This window comes from Chinchilla lanigera, unplaced genomic scaffold, assembly GCF_000276665.1.
Source record: "Chinchilla lanigera isolate Chin_1 unplaced genomic scaffold, ChiLan1.0 scaffold00047, whole genome shotgun sequence".
NCBI lineage: Eukaryota > Metazoa > Chordata > Mammalia > Rodentia > Chinchillidae > Chinchilla > Chinchilla lanigera.
The window spans coordinates 6,913,323-6,924,897 of NW_004955448.1; positions in this window are offsets into that span (position 1 = coordinate 6,913,323).

An 11,575-nucleotide genomic window follows, 5' to 3' on the forward strand; every position below is an offset into this window, starting at 1 on the left:
AGGGAAGGGAAGGGAAGGGAAGGGAAGGGAAGGGAAGGAGACAAGACATCAGGATTGAAGGTAGAGGCAAATCTAGAGATAGCCAGGCCTGCATGCCTCCCTAGAGAAATAGCAATTTGAGATTATATTGCAGTTAACACCACTTGGCCCAATGGGCCCAGTTAGGCATCAGATACATAGGTGAGTGACCAGAACATCTGCACCCATACTCCTTTCCTCTCCCCAAAGTGCCTTTGTTCTTTCCATATACTCTTGCTATGTGACTTGTTTCCCTACTGGATCAGTATTAGCTGTGAAACTATACTTGGAAAACTATAGGTTCATTATAGTTTGACCAATGTTCTACCCATGTGATTTTGCTGTGTAAATTACCCCTGACAAGGAGTCCTTGGTGGCCACCCACTCAGGAAACCCCCTGGAGATCCTGCTTCCAATAAAACTCTTAACAGGTTGGGAGTTATATTTTTCCATATCAGGAGGGTTTCTCTTTGTTTTTGTTTTTTTGAGACAGGGTCTTGCCCTGAAGTGCATGCTGGCCTTGAACTTGTGGCAATTCTCTTGCCTCAGCCTCCGAGCACTGGGATTACAGGTGTGTACCTTGACACTGGGCAGTATTTTTTTTGAGACAAGATCTTGTTCTGTAGTTCAGGCTGGACTTGAACTCACTGTGTAGCCCAAGCTGGCCTCACACTTGAGGAGGTGATCCTCCTGCCTCCCTTCCAAGGGCTGGAATTATAGGCATGTGGCACCATGCCTGGCTATCTGTAGTTTTTGAAAGAAGTTCCATTTGTAGGATTCCAAAGTCCATGAACTTCCCTCCCCCAATTTCTAAATAAGAATATATATGCTATGGTTTGAGTACAACCATCAAAAATTATGTGCTGGAAGCTTCATCATTATTATAGCCATATTACGTGGTGGGATCATTTGGGGGTGTTTAGGCCATGAAGATTCTACTCATGGAGGGGTTCATAGAGTAATGCCTTTATCACAGGACTGAGTTCCTTAGAAAATGCCACAAGGGTTTCTTCGTAATGCAGCAAGAAGGCCCTTGCCAGGTGCTGATTTCTTGGTCTTAGACTTTCCAGTTTCCAAAACCATGAACCAGTACATTTCTGTTCAGTATAGATTACCCAGTCTCAGGTATTCTGTAACAGCAACAAAAACAAAACAAAACAAAAAAAACATGTAAAGTACAGGTTACAAGTACACACTTGCTGAGTGATGTATTCTGTTTGAGAAAGTAGCCCTAAGATTATATTACATATATGGAAGTTATTTCTCTTTTAAAACTCATTTTATAAAATAGTACAGTCTAATGATTTTCATTTACTTAGACTTAAATATTGTAAAATATCCTTTTTTGGTACTCTCTGTCTTATTCCCTAGATCTTGATGTCATTATGATTAAATGCTACTGATGCAGGAAAATAAAAACTCCCAACCTGAATGATATTTGGGATGAGTTCGTGTTCTCTAAAATCGAAGAATGAATTTCAGGAACAATGGAGGTTAAGAGCAGAATATATTTATTGAGGGAAAGAAAGCTTCTGTCCAAGAGAAGGACAGAAGGGGGGCCCGAGTGGGTTACCCAAGACTCTGTCTTTTCTAGGGACTTTTATAGAGCAAAACCAGGAGGTGAGGCGGGTCCAAAGTAGGGGAAAATGGACAAAACTATGGTCAGCCAATAAGAATTGTTCAGGTACAGTTGATTAAATTGGGATCAAAGGGGAAGTAGTCACATAGCAAGCAGGCATGAATACAGAACAGGGGCTTTTCCTGTAAGGGGTTGGGTCAAGGACTCTTCAAGGTGATCGCTACCTATTTAGAATGTCAATCCCTGAGGTCCATCCCTTGGGAGGTAAGAGGGTGTGTTTGTTTAATCTTTAGTCTTGAGGTCTGGCCTGAAGCAAGTACCACCTTTCCATTTGGAAGGTATCTTGTCTTCCATACTGGCTCCTTCAATGGCCTGGCCCTGTCTGACTGCCTGTAATATTTCTATCTAACTCAGCTGCCTGTAACACTACTGCATTTTATATGATTATGTGGCTTATAATAATGGAAGAAATTATATTTCCATTATTTGTGTGTGTTTTGTTTTTGAGATGGGATCTGATTATGTTGCCCAGGCTGGTCTCAAATTCATGGGCTCAGGTGATCTTCCTTCCTCAGCTTTTCAAGTAGCTGGACTATTAGTATGCAGTATCATAACAAGGTCGTTTTTCAAAACAGAGTATATAGAAGTGTTAGCCAGTTTTTCATTCCTGTGGCGAAATACGCAGTTATAAGGAAGGAAGGCTTATTCTGGCTCACAGTTTGGAAGGTGTGAGCCTCTGATTGCTTGGCCCCATTGGGAGTGTGGTGAGGCAGTGCGTTGTGGTGGGGTTGCACAGTGGAGGGAGGTGTTCACCTTATGGTTACCAGGAAGCAGAGAGAGACAGCAAGGGGCTAGTCTCATCCTGCCTTTGAGAATACATACCCAGTGTGTGCATGGTGGAGCACACCTGTAATCCCAGGACTTGGGAGGCTGAGGCAGGAGAATCGCCTGGAGTTTAAGGCCAGCCTGGGCTACATGGTGAGTTCAAGGGCAGCCTGGACTGCATAACAAGACTCTATCTAAAAAACAAACAAACAAAAAACCAAGAGAAAGAAAAACCAGTGACTCAAGCTAACTCCCTACCCCTAGGCTCCAACTCTGAGCACACTTCACTAGACTAGTGGATCCACTTCCAGAGTGGCTCACTCACATGGTTACTGACAAGAGATCTCAGTTCCTTGCCATATGAGTCTCTGTAGAGCTACTTACGTGTTTTCTGACATAACAGCTGGATTACTGTAGAGCAAATGGTCTTAGAGAAAGAGTAAGGAGAAAATTACAATGCTTTATAAAACACAGTCTCAAAAGTTACACATTGTCATATCATATTGTTTATCAGAAGCAAGTTATCAAATCCAACCTACACTGAAGAGGATAATTAAGTTGAATTAAGCATATCAGAAACTTTGTGGACATATTTTTTAAAAGGTGTCTGGCCGACAGCACAGAGAGTAATAAAATAATAAAACACTTTTATTGTGGAGGGCACAGAGAAAATTGACAGAGAAAGAGAATCTTCTGGGGGGCTGGGTCATGGAGACAATGGTTAAATATGGTCAGGCTAGAGGTGGGGTTTAGGGGGTGGGCTAGCTAAGGTGGTAGGCTAGCACTGGGCAGGAGTGTGGGAAAATGAAACAGGATATTACATAAAGAGGAGTGGGAAGTCGTAATTTGACTCCAGGAAGAAGGGTGGGGCTTAGCACATGGCCTCTAAGGGCCAGCGCCATATTGGCCATGGCATATAGTCTCCAGTAGATGGCGCCACTGCAACTCTAAAGGACTTATGAAAGCCTTTCATTTTAAATCCACCAGACAGAATCAGTGAACCATTTCAACTAATCTGAAGATAGAAGTTTTTCTCCACTCAGATTTTTTCTGTTATTAAAAAATTACATGTAAATATTTATCTGCAGTTTTTTTGTGAAAAATTTTCATAAAGGAAATGATACAGTTCTGGCTAAGCTCAAGTGGAAGTGCGAATAGAAAGATATTGGCATGGTATAAATCTTTGAAATTAACAAACCTATTGCTTAGGTTACCTGTTCCCTCAAATCTGCAGGTTACTATTATAGTTAATGTTGACTGTGGTTATATGTAAATTTATTATTATGGTTAATATTAACCTGGATACCTTTACTCTGTATATTTCTGAACTTCAATAAGGATAACTAGCAAAAGGATGGAATCCAGGCTGGGCTAGGTATTGCACCCAACCGTCATGTCTCTTGTGTCCTTCAATCTGGTATAGTTCCTGTCTTGCGCTAACTTTTTTGGGGTATTGAACCCAGGGCCTCTCACATGCTAAGCAGTTACTCTATTATTGAGCTACATCCCCAGGCTGATACTTTTTCTCAGCATTACTGTGATGAATTGTATTTTCCAAGTATTGTGCCATGTTTCCAGTTCTGGAGCCCTTTCCTTGAATCTGGGTCAGCATCTTTTTTCATGTGAATTAGGCTACAGTTCTCAAAAATAAGATATGAGCCATATCAAAGGAAGTTTATTTATTTATTTATTTTTAAGATTAGGTTCTCGCTGTGTAGTTCAGGCTGGCCTTGAGTTATATACCCCAGGCTGGCCTTGAACTCACAGTGATCCTCCTGCCTCAGCCTCCCCAGTGCTGAGATTACAAGTCTGCGCCACTACACCTAGATCAAAGAAAGTTATTTATAACATATAATATTTATACTTTATACTTAATTTTCATTTTCTATTGGTGTATGTTTACATAAAATGCATTTTATTTTGGGGAATTGATACATATACATAACACATCTTAATCACTCCCCACCCTGTTTTTTTGTTTTTTTGAGTCAGGGTCTCACTATATAGTCAGACTGGCTTTGAACTCATTCTGTAACCCAGGCTGCCAGGCTGATTAGAACCTGTGATTTTCATGCTTCAGCCTCCGGAGTGCTGAATTACAGGCATTCACCATAGTGCCTGCACTTCTTTAATATCAATTTAATTTTGGTTCTTTTGCAGGTAGCCTGTTTTTTCCATTTGGAAGCTTATGGAATTTTGCTTTATCCTTGGTAGTGAAAATTTTCTCTAGGATGTATCAAAGTCTGTACATATTTATTTTCTTAATAATCTTGTTCAACACTTACTAGGCTTATTTGAATAAATGAGTTCAATCTTTCTTGAACTCAGGAAAACTTTTAAAGTAATATATTTAAACTCCCACCCCTTTATTAATTACTGGCTATCCTAATAAATATATATTTTGTTTACTGAAGACTTTAACTGGAAGGATATTGATGGCCTCAGAATAAATAAAAAGCCCAAGACTAGCTTAGTAAAAACAGAAATCAAAGCAGCTGAAGGTTAGACAGTAGGAGAGACAGCTATCCATTTAGAGGAAGTTTTCCAAAAAACTACCCCACTGGCAGACTTACGATATCTGAGTTTTGTTTTTCCCAGGCTCTATTATAAAAATTAATACTACCACTCAGCGGCTCCTCCCTGTATTTATGTTTGGCTATATATTTCTTCCAGTCAATTTATTATCATCTGAACTGTATCTTCAGTATATTCCTCTGGATTGATTAATTGAATGGTGTTTGGAGACAGGGTCTTGCTAATGTAGTCCAGGCTAACCTTGAACTTGCTGCAACTCTCCTGCCTCAGTACTGGTATTAAAGGCATTTGCCACTGTGCCTGGGTGAATTTTCTTTTGTTTGTTTGTTTGTTTCTTTCTTTCTTTCTGAGACAGGGTCTTAGGCATTTGCCGCCATGACTGGGTGAATTTTCTTTTCTTTTCTCTTTTCTTTCTTGCTTTCTTTTTCTTTTCTGTTCTTTTCTTTTCTTTTCTTTTCTTTTCTTTTCTTTTCTTTTCTTTTGAGACAGGGTCTGCTTTGAAGTTCAGGCTGGACTCAAATTCACTATGTACCCCCGGCTGGCCTCAAACTCCAGATGATCCTCCTGGCTCCACCTTCCAAGTGCTGGGATTACAGGTGTGCATCACCATGCTTGGCCTCAGCTAAATTTTCAAATTAGTTTTTAGTGTTGCAGGGAAGCAGTTTTATTGAGGTATCTTATATAAGGTGAGTGCAGGTGTAAGATGGCAGACTTTGTGAAATTTCTCTTTTCAGGAAGAGCATGTAGTAAGCATTATAATAGTCCCTTGGTGAAGTGGATCCAAGCTTCTCTTTTCTAGCCATCTTGAATTTTTGGTATCATGATTAAATTAAACCTCTGAGCATTAATAGAAAGATTCATGTTTAAAAACAAGCTATTTGGTTATAAATTGAGTCTTTCTTTCTTTTTTTTTTTTTTTTTTTTTTGTCTTTTTGAGACAGGGTCTTGCTATGCAGTTCAGGCTGGCCTTGAACTCACTTTGTAGCCCAGGCTGGTCTCGAACTTGCAATGATCCTCCTGCCTCAGCCTCCCGAGTGCTGGGATTACAGGCATGCACCACTATGCCCAGCTATAAATTGAGTCTTGTACAAGATGTGATCCAGAAACACCATAAAGGTTTAAATTTAAGTAATTTATTACAATGAAAGACACATTGATATTAATCTCCTCCCACACTTCAAACACACTTATCCCATCTTTCTTGCTTTTTTTCTTTTTTTGTGAGATAGGGTCTCAATATCTAATTTAGATGGGCCTGAATTCATCATGTGGCCCAAGTTGGCCTCAGATTTATGCCTCAAGATCCCAAGTGCTGAGATCATAGGTGTGAGCCACCATGCCTGGCTTCTTGCCCTCTTCTGATGATATTCTAGAAGTCCTCTTTCTTGAGTGTGTTTAGTTGCTGTTATGGCTGCCTTGATGTCCCTAATTTATTCAAAACTTTTACCTTTCTTGGTCATTTTGAATTTGAGGAAGAACCAGATGTTGTGGTGTCAGATCCAGTGTACAGGATGGATGAGAATAAACTACAATGTTTTTATTTGACAGAAATTGCCCTGGACAGTTGATCAGCCAGGTGTGATAAAAAAAAACAGTGAATGTTTAAGTAGAATAATTTATTACAGTTATTATGGTTAGTGTCTAGATATCCCCCCAAAAGTCTCATGCAGTCATGGGGTGGGCTTCTAGAGTTTATGATTGATCCTTGGTCCACTGCTGAGATTATGGGTGTGAGTGCTACACCCGCCCTGGGGCAGGAAGCCTGCATACAATGTATTGTTGTTTTTTTTTTTTTTTTTGGTTTTTCTCCGGTACCGGGAACCGAACTCATGACCTTGCGCTTGCCAGGCAGGCACTTTTGCCGCTGAGCTAAATCCCCAGCCCCCTGCATACAATGTAAGGGAGAGAAAGAGGCTTGCTGCTGCTCCTCCTTTTTTTGCTCTTGCTGCTTTTGCTGTTTTCTGCTGCCATGAACTGTTTCCCTCTGCCTTGTGCCACTCTGCCTTGGAGCCAGCTGAGTATGGACTGAAACCTCCACAAACTGTGAGCTAAGTAAACCTTTCCTTCCTTAATTTTGAGTGTCAGATATTTTGTCCCAGCAATGAGACAAAAGTAACCAAAACAAGTAAAAGACACATTGCCCTTAAATGTGCTTCAAAATATTCCCCTTGCCCACTTCCAAGATATCTCATCCTTCATAGCAGTGTCTTTTACTGTATTAAATTTTTTTTTTTTTCTTTCTTTTTGAGACAGGGTCTTGCTATGCTGTTCAGACTGGCCTTGAACTAATTTTGTAGCCCAGGCTGGCCCACGACTCCTGGTGATTCTCCTGCCTTGGCTTACTGAGTGCTTGGATTACAGGTGTGTGCCACCATGCCCGGCTTAGTCTTCATATTTTAGACTTTACTGGTGCTATTTTCCCAGCATTGTACCACATTTCTATTCCACCTGTTCTTCCAGAACCCTGTCTTTGAATCTCACACTTGTGATTCATTCAGTACACAGAATGCAGGGAAGTGAATTTGTGTGACTTCTAATGCTAGGTTAGAAAAGCTTTTACCTGGTATACACTCTTACATACATACACTCCTTAGGAGTCCTGAGATGAAATACAGGATATCCAGTTACCCTAAAGCAGCTGCAAGGCAGAGACCACATGGAGGTCACATTGCTGTTGCAGTCCTCATCCAGCCCATTTGTCAGAGATATGAGAAACCCTTTAGAATAATTCTGCTCCTAGCCTTTTGAGCTACTCTGAGAGGATAGTGGAGGTATTAATAACAAAAATAGGTTAAGATGTAAAAGGTACCCAGGCCAACACTAGTCAAGAAAACAGGCATGGCTATTTTAATATTGGACAAAATACATGTTAGAATAAATAATATTAACAAAGGTAACATCATTTCATAATGATAACCAATCAATAACAATGTTAGACATTTATCACCCTAATAACAAAGCTTCAAAATACATTAAGAAAAATCTGATGATTAGGAAAATCATAATTATAGTTGGAGACTTCAGTATCCCCTCCCTTATTAATTAGTAGAACAAGTGAAGAGTAAATCAGCTAGAATAGTCTTGGATAACACCATCAACCAACATGAACTATTTGTGATGTATAGAACATTTCACACAATAGCATAATGCACATTTTTCTCAAGTACACAGGACATTCACCAAGATAGGCTATATTTTGGGCCATAAAACAAGTCTTAATACATTTAAAAGGATTCAAGTCATATGAAATATATTCAATGAGAATAATGAAATTAAATTAGAAACAAACTACGTAAATATATCTGAAAAATATTCAAGTATTTGGAAATTAAATATTGTGTTTCCCCAGCTCAGTGAAGAGAGTGGTCTTTCTCTGGAAACTGAACAGTGCCAGCTCACAGATGTACCAGTGAGATTCTCTATACTTCTCTGACTGCCTTGACCACCACCAATGTTTTTGTAACTTGGCATATTTTGATGTTTGAGAACTCATTCTATTCTTTACTTCACCTAAAGAATGGTGAAGTAAAACTGGGATATGCTCTGGACCATTCCTTGTCCAGACTCTCTTTTCTCCTTTTGTTCTGTATAAAATAGCCCAAATCCTAACTTGTCCTACCTGCATAGGTAACATCTATGTGTGGCTTAGAGACAGATTTCTGGATTCCACCCAGAGGAAGCTTTAGGACCACAGAAGGGGAAATCACCCTCCCCCTCAAGTCCTAAAGATGAGACTCCAAGTAGGGAATATGAGGTGGTGGCTACCTGTTTCAAGTTCTGAGGGCTGGGCCACCAAATTATCCCACTTCTCCCTTGCAGCCTTCCTTGGGGCACCTCCCTTACCTAAGTGGCCTGGACTGGAAGTATACAGTCTTACTTTGGGTAGCCTTGTCAAGGGATGGGAAGTTAGAATGCCTGTGTTCCTCATCAGCTGTGAAGCCCTAGCTAAATTCTCAGTTTCTACTTCTGAAGGATGACATAGATCCTAACCTAGTAACTATTTTTAAGTTATTTCCCAGGGACCTCTAGATACTAAGGATAAAATAGACTGCCCTAAAGAATTACTAATCAAATGGAGGGAACAAACAAATAGGCAGTTTAATAAAATTTATGGAAGAGTTTTTGGAGCAGCATGTGGAAAACAGACTGTGTTACTATGTCTTTATAAGGGGATTACAGAGTTGAAAATACCCAAAAGTGCTCCCAGATTTGCCAAAGTGTGACCTATCAGTGAGGTGAGCTCCTCGCCAACATGTACTAGAGTTGATGCCAATTCAATATGAATCTGAGCCACCATCTGCCAACAATTTATTGAAGCTGCTGGGGAGATAATTCTGAGGAAAGATTCAGAGAAACCAGAGATGTGTGGAGAGATGAAAAATATGGAAAAAAAGAATACATAAATATATACATACCATGCTTCAGGTCAAAGAAGAAATCAAAACGTGGGGCTGGGGAGATAGCTCAGTGGCATAAGCACCTGCCTGGCAAGTGCAATGTCCTGAGTTCAATCCCCGGTATTGGGAAAAAAAAAAAAAAAAAGAAATCAAAAGGTACATTGAGCAGCAGTTTGAACTGAATGAAAATGAAAAGATAATATAGCAGAATTTATGGGATGCTGCTAACGCAGTACATAGATGGAAATTATTGCAAGAAAGTAGAACAGAGACTATTATTAGACAAGACTGAGAGGTGAGGATAGGGTGTATAAAATGGGTATTACGGAAGATGGATATATATATAAACTCAGTATTTTGTAAAATGAAAAGGCACTAATAAAATATATTTTAAATGATAATATTATGAACAACCTTATGCCTATGAATTTAACATCTTAAGTAAAATGGACAAATTCTTTAAAAGACAAATTGCCAAAGCTTACTCAGGAAAGATATATAGCACAAATATCCCTATGTCCTGTCTCTCCTCTCCTGTCCTTCCCTCTTCCCTCCCCTCCTGTCTCCCTTTCCCTCTTCTTCCTCCCTCCTCTCCTCTTCCCTCTTCTCCCCTCCTTTCTTTTCTTTCTTTTCTTGTGCTAGAGATTAAACTCATGGCCTCACAAATTCTAGGGAAGCACTCTACCCCTAAGTCATATCCCCAGCCCCCATGTCCATTTATGTATTTATTGATAGCTTTACTGAAGATTTGGGTGTGTGCTTGCCCATGATTCAAATCACAATTAACATTCATTTGGCATACAAATACATTCCATTTCTACAGATTAAGAAAAAAAAAAACAGAATCTGATTGCTTCTCACTACCACCCCTGTACCCGCATGTTCATTTTTAAAATGAAATTTCTAGTTAAAAACTTTATCATAAAGAAAACTCTAGGCCTAGATGGCTTCATTGGTGAAATATACTAAACTTTTAAGAGAGAATTAATATCAATTCTTCTAGAACAACAAATGCATACAAACTTTCAGTTAATTGAGAGCAGGTTTAGCCTGATACTAAAATCAGTCAAAGATATTACAAGAAAACTACAATACTCTTTTTGAGCACAGTTACAAAAATTAAAAGTCAAAAATTTTAGTAAGTTCAATTTTAGCAAATAAAAAGGAAAACACACCACATCTTCTTGAGGTTTAGCACAAGACTGCAGGATTGGTTTAATGATCAAAGATCAAGGTAATTCACCACATTAACACACTGAACAAAGAGAAACTATAGTCATCTCAAGAGCCAAAGGGAAAAAATGGCTATACAACATCTATTCTTGATAAAAACTCTCAGCAGGATAGAGATAGAAAGAAGTTTCCTGAACCTGGTAAAGGGTCTCTATTGGAAATCCACAACTTTTTTTTTTTATTTTAAAAATAAAAGAATGAAAACATATTAACAAACAGACATCCATTTACAAAATAGCACAATAAAAATACAAGCAATACTGGATTACAGAGAAGGTGACAGGAAATTAACATTGGTTGCTTTATTACATATTGATAACTTCAAAGTGGTTTCTCAGGAAAGCAAATATAAACATGAAAGATTGATAAAATAATCATTAAGTGTTCCTTTCAATAAAGTTGTATGTCAGTAGTACAACTATGTTAACTATCCTGAATATACATATATACGTAATTTTTCCCTTCTTTCCTCTGTCTTTTCCCTCATCCCAGTTATTCTTTACTTTTAAGCAGTATCCTTTCATTTCACAATGTCTATCATACCTCCTAATTTTTATCCACTCTTTCAAGTTCTTACACTAGTGAGACAATATGTTGCTTACACATGCAGGTCTGGTCTGTTTCACTTATGAGTATGGTCTCTAGTTGTGACAATTTACCTATAAAAGCCTTGAGTTTATCTTTCTTTATAGCTGAGTAATATTCCATTATATAAAACTGCCACAATTTTTTTTAACCAATCCTCAGTGGATGAACATTTGGGTTGCTTCCATGACTTAGCTATTACAAATTATGCTGCTATAAACATGGGTGCACATATATTGCTGTGATATGGTGTTTTCAGATGTTCTGGGAAAATACCCAGGAGGGGAATAGCTGGGTTGAATGGGACCTCTAGACCTAGTCTGCTGAGGAATCTCCAAACTGATTTCCACAGTGGTTTCACCAGTCTGCATTCCCACCAGCAGTGGAAAAGAGTTCCTATTTC